This window comes from Camelus dromedarius, chromosome 9, assembly GCF_036321535.1.
Source record: "Camelus dromedarius isolate mCamDro1 chromosome 9, mCamDro1.pat, whole genome shotgun sequence".
NCBI classification, from domain to species: Eukaryota; Metazoa; Chordata; class Mammalia; order Artiodactyla; family Camelidae; genus Camelus; species Camelus dromedarius.
This window is the reverse complement of record NC_087444.1, coordinates 66,171,257-66,189,735: the sequence shown is the minus strand read 5'-3', so window position 1 is coordinate 66,189,735 and position 18,479 is coordinate 66,171,257. Positions and strand designations below refer to the sequence as shown.

The 18,479-nt window shown below is 38.2% G+C and overlaps 1 protein-coding gene across 1 annotated transcript in view; it reads right to left on the bottom strand.

The window, feature by feature from the left end:
* The window catches only part of ZNF568 (zinc finger protein 568), a 102,591-nt gene that overhangs the window by 22,377 nt on the left and 61,735 nt on the right, over window positions 1–18,479 (bottom strand). The window lies entirely within an intron of this gene.

Sequence of the window (18,479 nt, the reverse complement as noted above, 5' to 3'; positions counted from 1 at the left end):
CACACAGGGCTACAGAGTCCCGATTAGATGGGGCCCACCACGGCCCCGCGAGGCACTGGTCGCCGAGCACCGGACGTCGGGCGCACAATCCAAGCCCAGAGTGTATCGCCCCAACTTTCCCCAGGCAGGAGGCCACACAGCTGCGATACCCTTGACCTCTGGATCTCTCCAGCCCTCTCCCACACCCACCCGTGCTGGCGGACGGCCGACACCTCCCACCCCCGAGTGTGGCCTAGCGGCTGAGATACCACCGCTCTCCCCAACGTCCTTTATTTCTCAAGCGCGGGCACGCAGCTGGACACGTGCCCGACAGCCACCCACATTTAAAACTCCTGACCGACCACAGCCCTGCCCCAGGACTCCTCACCGTCCACTTCTGCGGGGTCCTCTCACTCCAGTCTGATCGAATCCGCCCCAAACCAGTCAGCGAGGTCGTCCGGAATGCCCCGATCCCTTGCGGCCGGACTCCCGCCAACTCACCGCTGGCCAGCTAACTTCGGCCGGAAGCGGCAGGCACCGCGGAGGCCTCCGGGAAGTATAGTCCAGAGGAGGAAAAATCCAGGGAGGGCCTGGGCCGGCACAACAGAGTCGCGTCGTGTTCCAAGCCTTCAGTGAAGCCCAGTCCTGGCCGCCCAGCCGCGCCGGAGCATCCTCGGAGGACCTGGGCGAACCGACAGGTCGAGGTAGTGGTAGGTGGCCGTGGAGGGCTAAGAAAGCCTTGTGGACCGTGGAGGCTCCTGGGAAATGTAGCCCACGGCCGGGGGGCGGGGGTGCTCAAGTTTCAGCTGAGCATTCATTCATTCCCAAGCCCCGCCCGCCGCCGGGAAGTGCAGTCGGAACGCCGGAAGGCTGCAGCCCCAGCTCCGGCTTTTCAAGACGATTCGGGCGGGATCAGAGGGATGCCTGGTCGGGGCCGGGCCCACCCAGAGGCATCTGGGAAATGCAGTCCTAGCCTAGCGGGTTGGGGACTTGGCGCAGGAGAGACTGAAGGCGCGCAGTCTAGAGCTGAGGATGACGGAGTCTGAGAAGGGCCCGGTGAGGTTCAAGGACAACCCTGAGTCCAGAATGGAATACCGATACTAAACTCTATATACCATGTAATACTGTTTTAAAACATTTTATAAGTACATAAATACAATTAAAAAGACACTTGGGTAATAAGATCGCTGGAAAGTCACACCAACATTTGTTAACAGTAGTTAATTTCTAGGACGTGTAATTGTGAGCTTTTTTTACTTTTAAGAGTGTTCCCTTATATTTTAGCCATTATCATGTCCTTCTTATAAAACATTATTTATTAAATTTTGTTAAATATAAAATGAATACTGCGGACAAAAATAATCAATAAACAATCTATAATAAGGAGTGGAAGAGAGTTTTATTCCAGATATTCTGAAGACTGGTGGCAGGATAGGGAGGCTGATACAATCTCTCAGTAGCTCTGAGAAGCATGGTTTTCAGCAGTTTTGCAACAAGGAACATATATCAAACATGACATGGGTGCATTCCTTCAAGGTTTCAAAAGAGACAGATTAGCACGTATATGGTGAGTCAGTATGGCCTTGGCCTCTGAGAAAGGAACTTATCTTCAGAGGAGTACTGGTGTAAGCTTATAGGAAGAGAGGCATTTATCCCTATCTTCAAAGTGGATGTTCTTCTGGCTAGTGCCATTTTTTTTCCTTTAATAGTTACAGCAGATGTACAATGTAAGATACACAGGACGTAAGGCTGTTCTAGTAACATATCAAGTTCAAGCCAAATTATGCATAAGCCACAATGACACATACCTTAAATAAGTAAAAATGTCTTCCATCAGTATAGATTCTGAAATTGATGAACTAGAAAACAAAGGAGTGGACCCAATTTTTGAAATTCACTTTGGTTCTAAAAGATAAATGAAACACAATATTGATAAAAAGTAACAAAAACAAACAAAAAATTAAAATAAAACTATTAGAAATGTGAAAGGTTAAACCATAGACATAATGTTTAATACAATTTTGAGGCTATATGCAACTTTATAACAATAGTAGAGGTAATTGTAGATTTTCTAGTAAAATTTAAATTACTAATTTCTACTAAGAAGTAGAAAACCTGAACAGAACAATAACCATGATAAAATTTAAATATATCTTTAAATATGTATCATTAAAAAGGACCAGGTGATTATAGCTGAATTTTAGCTAATTTTTGAACTACTAATGACCGTCCAATTTATTCAGATTCTAGGAAAAGGAATGCTCTCTAGTTAACTTTAATTAGTATAAAACCTGATAATGATAGGCCAAAAGAAAAGTATTAATCAGTTTCATTTGTATTAAAAGATAAACTGAGACAAAAGTTTTCCAGAGCTTACTTGAACATACATCGATTTGAATCAGGCAGCATTCAGCTGAAAGTGGTTAGGAGCACTCACCCAGCAGGAGGTTTTTTATACTGAAGACTCCAAAGCAAAGCAGGGAAATTATTTATTTGATTGGCTATAGCTTCATCAGTTGCCTTATTTGGGAAAGCTGAGTTGGCTGTTTGTGATTGGTTGGAAAATAAACCCTAAGGTTTATTTTCTTGGATCTGAGTGCACTGACTCTGGGGTAGGTTTTGGTTTGCGTATAGAGGCCACCAAGGCATTAGAGCCACCTCAGTCTTAACAGCCACCTTTTAAAATTACTTCAGCATTTGTGATTATAGATGCAGATATTCCAAATAAAAGGCTGATTTCAATAATGTAGTATAAAATTTGTATAATAAATTATGTCAAAAGATTGCCTAATATTGGAAAAGCAATAAAATGACAAAATATATTACATGAACAAATTAAAGGAAAAGAAAAATATATCAAATAATGCCAAAAAGATAATGTGGTACACTGAATAATGTCCCTTCTCTCCCAAGACATCTAAGTCCTAAGCTCCAGAACCTATGAATGACTCTGTTATATTACATGGCAAAAGAGACTTTGCAGATATGCTTAAATTAGGGATCTTTGGAGATAAGATTATCCTGGTTTATCTGAGTAGGCCCAAAGTAATCACAAGGGTCCTTATAAGAGGAAGGCAGGAGGGTCAGAGTCAGAGAGATGTGAAGACAGAAGGAGAGGTTAGAATGGTATGCTCCAAAGAGGGTGTAAGGGGCCATGAAACAAGGAATACGGCAGATTCTAGAAGCTAGAAAAGGCAGGGGAAAATATTCTCCCCTAGAGCCTTCAGAAGGAATGTTGCTCTGCCAACACCTTGACTTTAGCCCGTAAGATCCACTTCAGACTTCTGACCCCAGTCTCTGGATAAGTAAATCTTCCTTCAGAGCAGAAGGAGGATGGAATGACCTGTCATTCATCAGAAAGCCAAGTCCTCCATGAGTTACTCCTTCTGCCTTACTTCCTGAGGTACTTCAAACACACACACACACACACACACACACACACACCACCCCCGGCCCCAACCAGGATATTCTGCATTCCTTCTCCAAAAATTTCTTCTCTTACAGAAACAAATTCCCTAGTTGCCTAATTCTCTTGTTCCAGTGGGGTCTTTGCAGACATCCTTAAGCATCTCAGTGCCCTCCCAAATTTATTTCTCCCACATCACTGAGCGGAATCATCTAATAGGCACATTTTCTTCAATTTTTTATTTGGAAAGTTTTCAAATCTCCAAAAGTACTGAAACAAGAGTACAAAGAACTCTTTTACATGCCTATCCCTTGGATTCATCAATGTTAACAACTTGCCATGTTTGGTAAACTTTCTCTCCCATTTGAAAATAAATTCAAGTATCATTATACTTGAGTACTAAATATGTCAACATGTATCTCCTAAAAACAAGGACATTTTCTTACCACACACCACTAAGCACAGTGTATCACACATATATCACCACATACCACAAAACACTGTCTCACACTCACATCAGTAAACACAGTAGCACATCCCAGGTACCTCTAACCACAACACCATGATCAGAGTCAAGGAAATTAATAATTCCACAATTCACACAGTTTCTCCCAAATGTCCCCCAAATGTCTTCTATAGGGTTTTCTGTAATCAGGACACAAAGTTCATGCATTACACTTGATGTTATGTCTCTAGTTTCTTTTAATCTAGAACAGTCCCTCCACCTTTTTCTTTTCTTTAAACATTGATTTTTTAAAAAAGGAATCTAGCTCAGTTGTTCCAAAGAATGTCTTACATTCTGGATTTGTCTGGTTACTTCCTCAAGGTAAAATCCAGGTTAAACATATTTGGTAAGGACACTACATAGACAATGAAGGACACTAGACATAGGCAATATAGTGTCCTCTTGTTGTGTTATATCAGGAGAAACATGACGTCAGCTCATTTCACTCTTGGTGATGCTAAATTCGATCACTCAGTTTAGGTGGTAATGGCCAAATATCTTAATTGTAAAGTTATGTTTTTTCCTTTCTACTTGGTGAGTAATCTGAGGGCTCATAACTTAGGACCACACGAATCTCCTATTTCCCAACAATCATATGCACATTTAATACAAGGTATGTGTTACCCTTTCACATAGATTAATATATATGTGTTACTCTTTCATGTAATATGAATCATGAAATTATGTTTTGTATATGAACTTTATATATGCATGTTAATGATATATTATTGACACATATATACATATCCTTCTTCAGTGTTAGATAATCAAACCATGTTATATGCCTTGAGAACCATTTAGGATATTTTATAGTATAATTTAGAATACAACCAATTTTTTATTTTGTTCCTGACTTTGGAATTTAACCCCCACAAAAATACAACATCACCATAAACAGATACTCACCTCCAGGTTGTTGAGCTTCTCCAGCATGCTCAATGATCTGCTAGGAACACTAATGGGCAGAAACATCTCTTTAGGAGAGAAAGCTGAGAATCTTTATTGTAGAGATTATGATCTGTCAAGGAAGCAGAGAGCAAACTATCCTGCCTTATGAGACTTTTAAGAGTTGGGTATCATGGAGAACTTAAGTGTGGATGGGTCTTGGTGAATAACAGTGGGCTTTCTGTACCAGTATGTTCAGTTTTTATCAGTTTGGGTTCAATCAGAAAGCAAAAACTGCACCAGAATTTAAACAGAAGTTTAATATAAAGAATTATTAATCAGTGATAGAATAACTACAAAGACATCAAAGAACTTGAAAGGGTCATTTAGGGCTGAGGAAGGACAAACTTGGGAGTCCCTCCCAGAAGTGGGTTTCAGTCCTCATTTGAGAAGATGTGGTTGCAGCCCACCAGATGGCAGAGAAATTTGTTGGGTTGCCAAGTTCTCAAAGAGAGTTGGCGTAGCACTGCAGGAATGAGGCCTGAGATGCATGGTATCCATATCACGAGGGCTCCAGGAAACAGCCCTCCAAGGCACATGCAAGCCAAAGCTGATCAGCAGGCATGCAAAGAGAGCTGGGATGCCCCTGTGAGCATGGAGTCTGGAGAACACAGTGTCTCATCAGAAGGGCCTCAGCAAGGTGGTCACTGGGTCCAGGCCAAGTCTGCAAGACTTCCAAGAGGCTGCATGCTCTGGAGCACAGTGGTGTTGAGCATGTCCTCATACACATACACTGACACGAACAACCCATGGACCATGAAGCAAGAGCAAGAAAAAGCAAAATACAGCAACCAGAACCAAGAATAGATGCCACCTTCCTTCTCCAGCACCCTCTATTGACAAAGCTTTACATCATATTCACTGTAAAGAATGTTTACAACCCATCTCCTTGAGTAATGGAAATAAAAGCAAAAATAAACAAATAGGACATAATTAAACTTAAAAGCTTTTGCATAGCTAAGGATACCATCAACAAAATGAAAAGACAATCTAAAGAATGGGAGAAAATATTTGCAAATGATGAGACTGACAAGGGATGAATTTCTGAAATATACAAACAGTTCATACAGCTTAATATCAATAAAACAACAACCCAGTCAAAAAATGGGCAGAAGACCTAAATAGACATTTCACCAAAGAAGACATCCAGATGGCCAAGAGGCACAAGAAAAGATGCTCAACATTGCTAATTATCAAAGAAATGCAAATCAAAACTACACCGGTCAGAATAGCCATCATTAAAAAGTCTACACATAATAAATGCTGGAGAGGGTGTGGAGAAAAGGGAACCCTCCTACACTGTTGGTGGGAATGTAAATTGGTGCAGCCGCTTTGGAGAACAGTATGGAGGTTCTTTAAAAAATTAAAAATAGATTTACCATATGATCCAGCAATCCCATTCCTGGAGAAAACTATAATTCTAAAAGACACATGCACCCCAGTGTTCATATCAGCACTATTTACAATATCCCAGACATGGAAGCAACCTAAATGTCCAATAACAGATGAATGGATAAAGAAGATGTGATATATGCATATGCAATGGAATATTACTCAGCCATAAAAAAGAATAAAATAATGTCATCTACAGCAACATGGATGGACCTAGAGATTATCATATTAAGCAAAGTAAGTCAGACAGAGAAAGACAAATATCATATACCTCTTATATGTAGAATCTAAAAAAAATGACACAAATGAACTTATTTACAAACCTGAAATAGACTCAAAGACATAGAAAACTTATGGTACCAGGAGGGGAAAGCGGTGGGAAGGGATAAACTAGGAGTTCAAGATTTGCAGATACTAACTACTAACTATAAAGAACTTTATAATGTATAGCACAGGGAACTATATTCAATATCTTATAGTAACCTGTAATGAAAAAGAATATGAAAATGTATGTATGTATGTATATGTATGACTGAAACATTATACTGTACACCAGAAATTGACACAACATTGTAAACTGACTATATTTCAATAAAAAATGCAAAATAAGAAAAGAAAAGAAAACAAACTTATGGTTACCAAAGCATAAAGGGGAGGGGGAGAGGAACAAATTAGGAGTTTGGGATTAACAGACACACACTACTAACTATATTCAGTATCTTGTAATAACCTATAATGGAAAAGAATCTGAAAAAGAATATATATATATATGAATCACTTTGCTGTAGATCCAAAACTAACACAACATTGCAAATCAACTCTAATTCTATTTTAAAAAAAAATAATGTTTAACGAATCCAGTCCATATTCACAGAGCAGGTATTGAAGGGTGAGTTTGGAGCTGAGAGGCAATAATAACGGGCACAGTAGACCCCTTTGGCTACTCAGTTTCTAAGCACCTTTCAATACACATTTGAGCCCCCATACAACAATAAAACAGCTCTACACATCTACCTAGCAAGACACAGCTATCCAAACAAGAAAATGCACAACAGAAAATAAGAAAATGAGAAAATCCCAACAGCTAGCTCTATTTATTGTTAATTGATTAATTAATTTCTAGTATATTAATTATTTCTCAAGCCAAAGTGGGATTCAGTTACAGCCCCACTGAATATTCTGTTGCCTAGAGAATAAATTGTAAAGTTAACTTCCAACAACTTCTTGTAAATAAAATAAAAATGAGAAGAGAGGAAAAAAGTGGTTAGTATATATAAATAAACACATACAACAAACAAAGAGAAAATATGCAAAGCTACTACAGTCCTCATGTCTAACTGGATATGGGTCATAGTTGGTGTCTATGGCTTCCTTCTTCAGCAACCCATTCTGTATTTCCATTGCCTTTAGTGAAAACCTCAGATGTCCTAGGTTCTTTACCTGGTAGAGTTACTCAAACCTTCAATCCTAAAGATTCTGTGTCTTTAATCATGCTGTATTTTTTTCTTTTTATCGCTGTCATTTTTCCATTAACTTTACTTCGAGGCATGGAAGTACTAAGAGGAGTGCCAGAGAATCCTCTGGGTTCCAGATACGGCCCTCTTTACCTCCACTGTATAGCAGTAAGCTGCTTCATCCTTGGTAATTTGGATCCATCATTCCAGCCAGTAGGTTGACTTCCCCCTCTCCTCGCATTGGCACAGTGGTATAAGGAGCCCAATATGTATAAGAGGCTAAGTCTCATCTTTCAAATCAATAGACCAAGTGCCAGTGGTGTGTCCCCAGGTGGAAGCATTGCCCCCTTGGGGGCTACTCTCTCCACAACAGCAAAGCTCAAATTCCGGGGGTGGGTTATTAGGTGTCTTAGTGGGAGAAGCCACATTCACTTCACCTCTTCATTCCTGGAACATGTATTTTGGCTACAGGGGAGACCATAATGGTCACCAATTCAAAATATATACTGCATCGTGTAAATCAGAACTCTAGCCTTTCAAGAGTGACGTCTCCAACTGGCACCGTAACTGAATCTTCAGTAAGCCATCCCACCTTCAGTTGTGCCAGCTGATTCCAGGTGACAGAGCATGTGGTAAGACCAGTTAATTCCATGGGCATGAATGCATTGCTGTACTTCCTTTGCTATGAAATGAGCTTCTTGCTCAGACAAAATGCTATGCAGGATGCCATAATGGTGGATAAAGACTCCTATGAGTCCGTGGTTAGTGATGCTGGTAGAAACATTATAGACAGGGAAAGGAAATCTAAGATAGTATACGTCTATACTTGTGAGAACGAATCTCTGCCCCATCCAAGATGGAAAGGTCTAATGTAATCGACCTTCTATCAGGCTGGTCCTCACAGGGAATGGTGTCATATCAGGGACTCAAGATTGGTCTTTGTTTTTGGCAAAAATTAAGGGGAAAGACTCTGCTAGCTGACTGAGCCCTTTTAATTAAGAAAGCAAATGCTTTCTAACACCCCTGACCACCAAATATTTCTGCTTACATATCATTGGCCAAATTTATGATATATAGTTGCCCTTAGTGACAAGATAGGCTGCAAAATAAAAGATTGAATTCTTCCAACATCTATAATGGAAATCAGAAAAGAAAAGGTGAGCTGAGGCTGTCTGTTTTGTCTATCAAATATTGGTGTATAACACAAACACCTACCACCAGAAACCTGGTTTCTTGCAGGAAAGATATGAAGTTGGGCCCCAGAGTGAAGATTTCAGGCAAAGAGCTAATGATTCTGAGCTTAAAACTTGGGCAAAATCCATAGTGTTAGAGATAGAGATACCTGCAAATCAGATTCTTTGCAGGGAAGTAAGAGGACAAAGCCTCAGGAACAGGAATCACTCCTGGGAGGAACCCCTGCTGAAACCTGTGAGAAAGGGCCAAGGTGAGACGTGCCTGCACATGGTTGAGGCTGGTGATGCTTTAATAGAGCATTTATTACCAGGGTCGAAGAAAGAATGTAGACTCCGGGTCCTGTGGACACAGGTAAGAGTGGCAGGTGGATGGGGGCTGGGTAGCACAGAAGAGGGAAGTTCTTACTCAGCAACTTAAATAGCTCATTTGTTGTAGAAATTCTAAAAATGGTTATACACAGTGTTCATTCAAAGTGTGTGTACAGGACACAGTGTGGAGAATTGCTATTTCTTGCATATTTTCTTTGGTTATGATCACAGAACTACACAAAGCTATGAGTGTAATAGTAATTTTGAATCACCCATGCACACTTTAAGGAACAACGCAACCTGTTTAATACTATTTTCTTTCTCTCTATTATGTTCATTCTGATTATATTTATGAAAATCTAATTTTATGTCACTTGAAAATAAAAATTTAAAAATTAGGGCTTGTGTTAGTATGTCTTTTTTATTTTTCATGAAACTTATGTTAATTATATTTTCCAAAAGTCTTGGTCTGTAATAGGTTGCAAATTTTAAATAAAGAAAGAAAAAAACCCTTGTCTTTCACCACAATTTGAGAAGCACTACTCTAAAAGACAAAGGATGGGATGGGATATTTACTTAGTCTTCTTTGAAAAAATAGCTAAGTAATTTTCTGTATTCTAGTTACTATGGCCAAAGAAATAAAATAAGATCACATTCATATCTTTAATGAAAATTTCAAGAGCAGCTGTAATCTCCCTCCTGTAACATTTATATATCCCCAAATAACTAAAGACCAGACCAGGTCCTAACTAAGAGAGTGCAAAAGATAAATTCTTTTATTCACAGGTACCCCTCTTCCACCTCTGACACTGGGGCCATCAGTCAGCCCATGGGGACACATCTTATTTGTATTCTGCTATAAACTCAGCCACGTCTTATGTCTACCTTCACTTAATCATTTTTATTTAAATATCAAGACCAGTTCAGGTGCCTCATATTTCAGATAACACTTACGGCTTATTCTGTGCCTCAGTTTTAGTCCCTGTAAGGAACTCCCAGACATAGCAGAAATCACACTTGCATGCTAGATACCAGGAGATCTTAGAAAGTTACTATCTAACATGCAGCAAAAAAGTAAAATTACACAAAAGTTGAGGCTAATATAACAAATTTGTATGTGACTTGGGCCTCTAATTCATGCAGAGGTACCATCTCGGTGGTAAGAAACGACTTTGGAGTGGGGCTTCGGTCGTGGGGCAGCTCTCTGCCAAGTTCATTTACCACAGGCTATACTGGTATTATTACATGAAATGCCTGCTAATGTTGCTCTCAGTTGGCAAATTTAGTTCTAGGAGAAAGAGCAGCTGGTTATCGGGGAACACTAAGACGGTTATTAATTATGCCCCTGAAACAGCTGCTGAATCTTGCCTTGACTTTTGCACTGGCGCTCTGCCCAAAGCCCGGCGCAGCTGACGTTCATCTGTATTTGTTGGTCACAAAATTGTCAGCTGAAATTGCCACTGTGGCTAATATTTCCATGGCTTGCCAAGCTGAGAAAATGAAACCACTGACACTGGACTAACAGTATCAAAAATTAAGAACTTTCATACACATACCTTCTATAGGACCCAGCCAACCCACTCCTAGGTATTTACCCAAGAGAAAGGAAAACATAGATCTATATATAGACTTGTACACATATGTTCATGGTAGCTTTATCTGTAATAGTCCCACACTGGAAATAATCTGAATATTCATCAACAGGTGATTGGATAAACAAACTGTGGTATCTACCCTTATTCAGCAATTAAACAAACTTCTACACACAACATAGATGTCTGAGCAAATGAAGCCAGATGCCAAAGACATATGAATCCACTTACATGGAGTGTTAAAACAAGCAGAACTAATCTATGGAGATGGAAGTCAAAAGAGTGATTACCTCAGAAGAGGACGGTAGTTATTGTCTGGGAAGGAGCCAAGGGAACTTTCTGAGGGAATGGAAAATATTCTACATCTTGATCTGGGTGAGATCACATATCATGTGCATTACATAGTTATATGCATATGATGCATACTTAAGATTTTTATATTTTATTATATGTAAACTATACCTCCATTTTTGAAACATGTGTAGGCTTTAAAACATGAGAACTACAATGTGAAAGTTAGTATTTATAATCAAATGTCTCTCAAATTCAATTTGGCAGGTTTAATACTCAACACAATTTTATGTAGCTAAAACTAATTTTAATGTAGGCCATGTGTCTTTTTTTACTGCATTTATTTGACTTTAAGTGTCTGAAACCTTCATAAATCCTTAAAGTTTATTTCAATCTTAAAATAGCACTGACCCTTCCTTCACTTCCTCTCTCCCCTCTGTTTTGTCTCCCTCGGATTTTCCAGAAATAGACTCATGGACAAAGAAAACAAACTGTGGTTACCAAGGGAGGAAGGGGTTGGGGGAGGAACAGATTAGGAGTTTGGGATTAACAGATACACATTACTATACATAAAACAGATAAACAACAAGGACCCACTGTATAGCAAAGGGAACTATATTCAATTTCTTGTAATGAGCTGTAATGGAAAAGAATCTGAAAAAAAAATATATATGTATATGTATAACTGAATTGCTTTGCTGTACATCTGAAACTAATATTTTAAATTGACTACACTTCAATAAAAATAAGAATTTTAAAAAATCAAGGCACTGGAAGAAGATAATGCATACATCTGACAAAGGATGCATATCCAGAATATATATCCACAAATTAAAGACAGATAATCCAATAAATCTATGGGCAACAGACTACAACAGGCACTTCACAAACGAAGATATCTAAATGCAAAAAGGTATTTCACGTCATTAGTCATCAGAAAAATGTGGTAGGATGATACTTCACTCCCAAATATCTTTTTGCCATCTGTTTTATCAAAATAGGATCCAAACAGGATCTACACATTGTGTTCGATTGTTATGTCTCTCAAGTCTATTTATTTATTTTAAAATTTAGTTTACTTTGATTGGAGCTAAATTTTCTGAATCCTACAGTTCAAGTCTCTTTTAATCTAGGATGTTCCTCTCTTTGTTTTCATGCCATTGACTTACTTCATGCCATTTATTTCTGGGCTCTCTATTTTGTTCCCTTGACCTATGTGTGTATTTCTGTGCCAGCACCATATTATTTTGACTACTATAGCTTTATAGAATGCTAGGTTTCCCCCCAACACTTTAGATACTTCACTCCATTCTCTTCATGCTTATACATGGCTTCTGAAGAGAAGCCCAATGTAATTCTTATCCTTGTTCCTCCATAGTTAAGGTGTCTCATCCTGGCTTCTTTCAAGATTTTTCTCTTTGTTTCCGGTTTTCTCTAGTTTCAATATATTATATAGTTGCCCCTTGAACAACACAGGTTTAAACTGCGCAGGTGCACTCATACACAGATTATTTTCAATAAATATAGCACTTATATTTTCATTTTATAGGTCTTTAAATTAAGTGTGGGGAAAGGTTTGTGTTTGATTAGAGATCACAATATGTGGAATCAAAAATGGGACCTAATTAAACTTTTAAGCTTTTGCACAGCAAAGGAAACCATAAGAAAACAAAATGACTATGGAATGGGAGAAAATATTTGCAAATGATGCGACTGACAAAGGTTTAATTTCCAGAATATATAAACAGCTCATACAACTTAATAACAACAAAACAACCCCAAACAACCCAGTCCAAAAATGGGCAGAAGACCTAAACAAGTAATTCTCCAGTGAAGACATACAAATGGCCAGTAGGCACATGAAAAAATGCTCAATGTCACTAATTATCAGAGAAATGCAAATCAAAACTACAATGAGGTATCACTTTACACCAGCCAAAATAGCCATCATTAAAAAGTCACCAAACAATAAATGCTGGAGAGGGTGTGGAGAAAAGGAAACCCTCCTACACTGCTGGTGGGAATGCAGTTTGGTGCAGCCACTGTGGAAAACAGAATGGAGATTACTCAAAAAACTAAAAATAGACTTACCATATGATCCAGCAATCTTACTCCTAGGCATATATCCAGAGGGAACTCTAATTCGAAAACATACATGCACCCCAATGTTTATAGCAGCACTATATACAATAGCCAAGACATGGAAGCAACCTAAATGTCCATTGACAGATGACTGGACAAATAAGTTGTAGTATATTTATACAATGGAATACTACTCAGCCATAAAAAATAATAAAATAATGCCATTTGCAGCAACATGGATGGTACCTGCAGATTGTCATCCTAAGTGAAGTAAGCCAGAAAGAGAAAGAAAAATACCTTATGATATCACTCATATGTGGAATCTAAAAAAAAAAAAGAAAAAAAGAGGACATGAACTCATCTACAAAACAGAAACAAACTCACAGACACAGTAAACAATCTTATGGTTACTGGGGGAAAGGGAGTGGGAAGGGATACATTTGGGAGTTCAAAATTTGTAAATGTTAACCACTATATATAAAAATAGATTTAAAAACAAATTTCATCTGTATAGCACAGGGAACTATACTCAGTATCTTGTAATAACCTTTAATGAAAAAGAACATGAAAATGAATATATGTGTGTATATGAATGACTGGGACACTGTGCTGTACACCAGAAATTGGCACATTGTAATTGACTGTTCTTCAATTAAAAAAAAAAAAAAGAACTAGGGTTAAAGTCCTGATTCTATCCAAACTGTTTCAGCTTCCTGCCCTTGGGTGAGCCATTTCTCAGTTCCTTTGTTTTTAAAGCAGATAGCAGTATGCGGATTTCTGACTGCTCTGGAGGGGTCAGTGCCCCTAACCCTTGCATTGTTCAAGGGTCAACTGTACATAGGTGTAGATTTCTCGGTATTTCACATGCTAGGTGTTTCCTGAGCCTCCTGAATCTGTGATCTGGTGTTAATTTTGGAAAATTCACTCCCATTATTATTAAAAATACTTCTCCTTTACCTCTCTCTTCTCCTTCTGGCATTCCAATTACATTTATGTAACACCTTTTGTCATTTTCCCACAGTTTTTGGATATTCTATTCTGGTTTTGTTTTGTCTTTAGGGCTTTTTGTTTTGTTTTGTTTTGAAATCATTCTTTCATTTTTTCTCTTTACATTTCATCTTGATAAACTTCTATTGATGTATCTCCAAGCTCACTGATTCTTTGGCTATATTCAGTCTACTGATGAACCTATCAAAGGTGTTTTTTGCTTTCTAGCATTTTCTTTTGATCTTTTGTTAGTGTTTTCATCTCTTTGCTTACACTGTACAACTACTTTGTATATTGTCTACATATTCCATTAGAGTCCTTTAACATATTAATCACAGTTATTTTGAATTTCCTATCTGATAATTCTGAAATCTGGTCATATCTGGTTCTAATGCTTGCTTCACCTCTTCAAATCACTTTTTCTTGCTTTTTTAGTATAGCTTGAAATTGTTTGTTCAAAGCTGGATATGATGTATTGGGTAATATAAACTGAAGTAAGTACAACTTAGTGTGAGATTTTATGTAAATATGGCCAGTAGCCCGACCATGTTTAATCTTTGCTACAGCTATAGGTTCCAGAGGCTTCAGTCTCCCCTGTATCCTTGTTCACCCCACCACCCAGTTGTCTTTGGGTTTCCCTAAGATCTTCTTAAATTGCACCTGTACCTTGTGGCTCTTTCCATTGCAATCCACTGTTACTATACAGGAGACCTACTGATGTAGTGCTAAGGGGTGGGGGAAGGAATAAACAAATCTTATAAACAAATCTCATTTTTTAGTGGGTCTGAATACTTCTGAAGTATTTCTCATCCTTTTATTCCCCTTTTCCCTTTCAGTGAGACAGGAAGGTTGAGGAGGGGTGTGCTGGCATTAGCTAATTGCCCTTCCCTTAAGGAGATAAGGCTCTGATAATGTCATTTGTTTAGGAGAGCAGGCCTTTGTTATAGAGAACACTCTGAGTGTTATTTTTAAAAGGTTGCTTTGCCCCTTCCCCTGCCCCAAAAATGAGGGGGTGGGGTTCCTTAGAGGTAAAACCCATTAAATGTGGGGGTCCCCTAAGGTTGGACCCCCAGAGAGTCTCATACTCAAGCTAACTCACACTCACCTTCAGCAGTTCATCAAAATTATTGTGCTGTACACCAGAAAGTGACACATTATCACTGACTGTACTTCAATAAGAAAAAGAGATTTCAAAAAAGAAAAAAAATTATCATATAAATGGTTCCTAATAGTTTATGACTCCAGTGGCTTTTGCTCCAGATAAGCTGATTTTGGCTGTTATCTGTATTTTTCCATCTCTCCACAGTTCAGGATGGTGGTTTTCTCTGTGATCTCAATTCTCTGATGGGTTTAAGAGAAGTCATTGATTTTGTTTGTTTAGCTTTTCCCCCTTGTTGTAAGGATAGGAGTGACAACTTCCAAGTTCCTTAAATATCAGAGCTGCCATCAGAAGTTTTGGATTTTTTAATAGGTAGTAAAACTTTAATTTCTGAAAGTCATATATTTCTCATCCTCACCAGCAATGATTCAGTATTCACTAACTTGCATCATCACCAGTGCTGGATGTTATAAGTCTTGGTAATTTTCCTAGCTGGCTCTGCAGCTATGTCTGTCCTTGTTACTAAGTGCTAGCCAGCAGGATGTGAAGGAAAGTAATGTGTGCAACTTCATCTATCTATCCTTAAATTTTCCCCCTCCTCTATTTGGCTCCCTGGGATGTGAATGTGATGGCTCTTTTGAATGTGGGGGTGATGAATACAAGAGAATCTGTACCAGTTCTATACTACCTGACTGCAGACTATAAAATGTGAGGATAAAAAAATCAGTTTTTAATCTTATTTTAAGGTACTGTTATTTGGGATCTCTTACATTCTACTAAATGTGTATCTCAAAACATTATCTTTAACATTAAAGGGATTTGAAATACTTTGAATCAAACTCACTCCAATCCTGTGAATTATATGCCATTGTTTTCCAGTAATTTTATTGTTGTTTTTAATGCTATAAAGTCAATTGTGCTATTTTGTTCCACTGTCAATATTTCTTTCTATTTACCCACACTTTAACATTTTCTTTGGCCACTATTCTTTCTTTTCATCCATCCAAGGCCACTATATTATTAAGTAGAAGGCCAGTACCTCTCCTCGTTCCCCCTCCCTTCACACCTTTTTAGTCCATAACAATGAGTTTTGAAGAGACTAGGCCAGATGTCAAAACAGCAGTTCTTAAAAGAGTGGTCAGAGCATCCTTACGGGTCCCTTCGGTCAAAATTATTTTCATAGTAATTCCAAGATTTTTTCCTTTTTCATTCTCATTCTCTCATGAGTGTGCAGTAGTTTCCCTGTCTATATAACATGTGAAATTGTTACAGAATGAATGCAGATATGACAACCCAGCTGTCTTCCATTAAACCATTAAAGGTATTTGCAAAATTGTATAATGATGCCACTCTTCTCATTAAGTATTTTTGTTTTGGAAAATAATTATTTTTCATAAAAATGTTATTTATGTTAATATGTGATTTTATTCATTTTTAAATGAATTTAAAATTTTTATTTCAATTTGAGACTTGCTGCTGCAAAATATCCTAGTCATAGGTCAGGTTCCCTGGGAAACAGCCTGAGATGAAAATTTTTGATAAGTTTTATTAGGAAGAGCTTTTGAGAATACCTGTAGAAAATGAAGGAAGCAGGATTGGGTGAAAGGTGAAGCTGTGATGCAGTTGCAATCTTTTGGGGAGCTCTAGGACTCGGACAGCTCTTTGAACTTGTTCTAAATTGCCCTTGGGGAGACAGTATAACCTTGCACAATGCAGCTCTCTTCATCTGAGACCAGTTTCCAAAGAGGAACTTAGCTGTGAGTCGTCAGCAGCTGAGATCCTCAGCAGCTGGCAGCACAATGAGGTAGGAATCTTGACAACTCGGAAGCCTAGCTTACAATGATTCTAGAGTTGCCTTAGAAATCAAGCTGAAATGACCCACGGCAGGACGATAGCTGAGATCACACCCTTGATTTAGTTCTTTCTGTCCTGCTTCCTCTATGCCTTCACCCTTCTTACTGGGAGCACTTCCTTAATAAATCACTTGCATAGAAATCCTCATCTTAAGGTCGGCTTCTGGGAAATATAAGCTAAAAGAATACCCACAATAGATCTCAATTTCATCTTCCAATCTTTATCCCAAACTGTTTCTCCCAAGTCTGCTGCACTTTTAGCAAATAGTGACCATTCATGAAGCCGTTGCTCTCCACAAAAATGTAGAAGTTATCCATTGTCTCTCTTTCCTCATCTTTCATATCAGCAAACTTCAAGTTAAGTCCAAATCTACTTTTTTTTTCATTATAGCTTATTACAGGATATTGAATACAGTTCCCTATGCTATGCAGTAGGACCTTGTTATATAGTTTGTATCTGCTCATCCCAAAATCCTAATTTATCCCTCCCCCAACCCCCTTTCCCTGTTAGTAACCGTAAGTTTTCTATGTCTGTGAATCTTATTTCATAAATAAGTTCATTTGTGTCATATTTTCAATTCTACATATAAGTGATATCATATGGTAATTCTCTCTGATTTACTTCACTTAGTATGATAATCTCTAGGTCCATCCATGTTGCTGCAAATGGAATTATTTCATATTTTATGGCTGAGTAGTATTTCATTTTATATATATATATATCTATCTCACATCTTCTTTATCCATTCATCTGTCGATGGACATTTAGGTTGTTTCTATGTCTTGGCTATTGTATATACTGCTGCTATGAACAATGAGGTGTATGTATCTTTTTGAATTAAGAGTCTTCTCCAGATTATGCCAGGAGTGGGATTGCTGGCTCATATGGTGAATCTATTTTTAGTTTTTTAAGGAAACTCCAGACCGTTTTTCCATTGCGGCTGAAATCTAGAATGGAAATTCTCCAGGCAGTAGTTTATGTGTGTCCAAGTAGAGAGGCATTTATTGTGATTTGATTAATGATTTTTTCAGTCATTATCTCAGCCACTTATACCTTATTCCTACTCCTTAAGGCAGGAAAAAAAATTAACTTATGGAGACTAGATCATCTTCTTCTTAACACATAGTCAGGAAAAGAGCCTTCCTAGACTTGAGATTCAGGTTTACTCTCAGGCACTTTATCTCATCCAATAAGCACAACCATTCTTAGTAGGAGAGGCTAAAAGAGGCACCTAAGGTGGTCCTTATAAAAGCTAAGTGAAATTTAAAACTTTTCTGTTGACTCCAAAGCTATGTAAAGAAAGGGGCCTAGGATTTAAATGACATATGAGCCAAATAAAGAAACATGAAGAAGAAAATCAGAGTGAAAAGTGACAGTTTAGACAAAAAAAA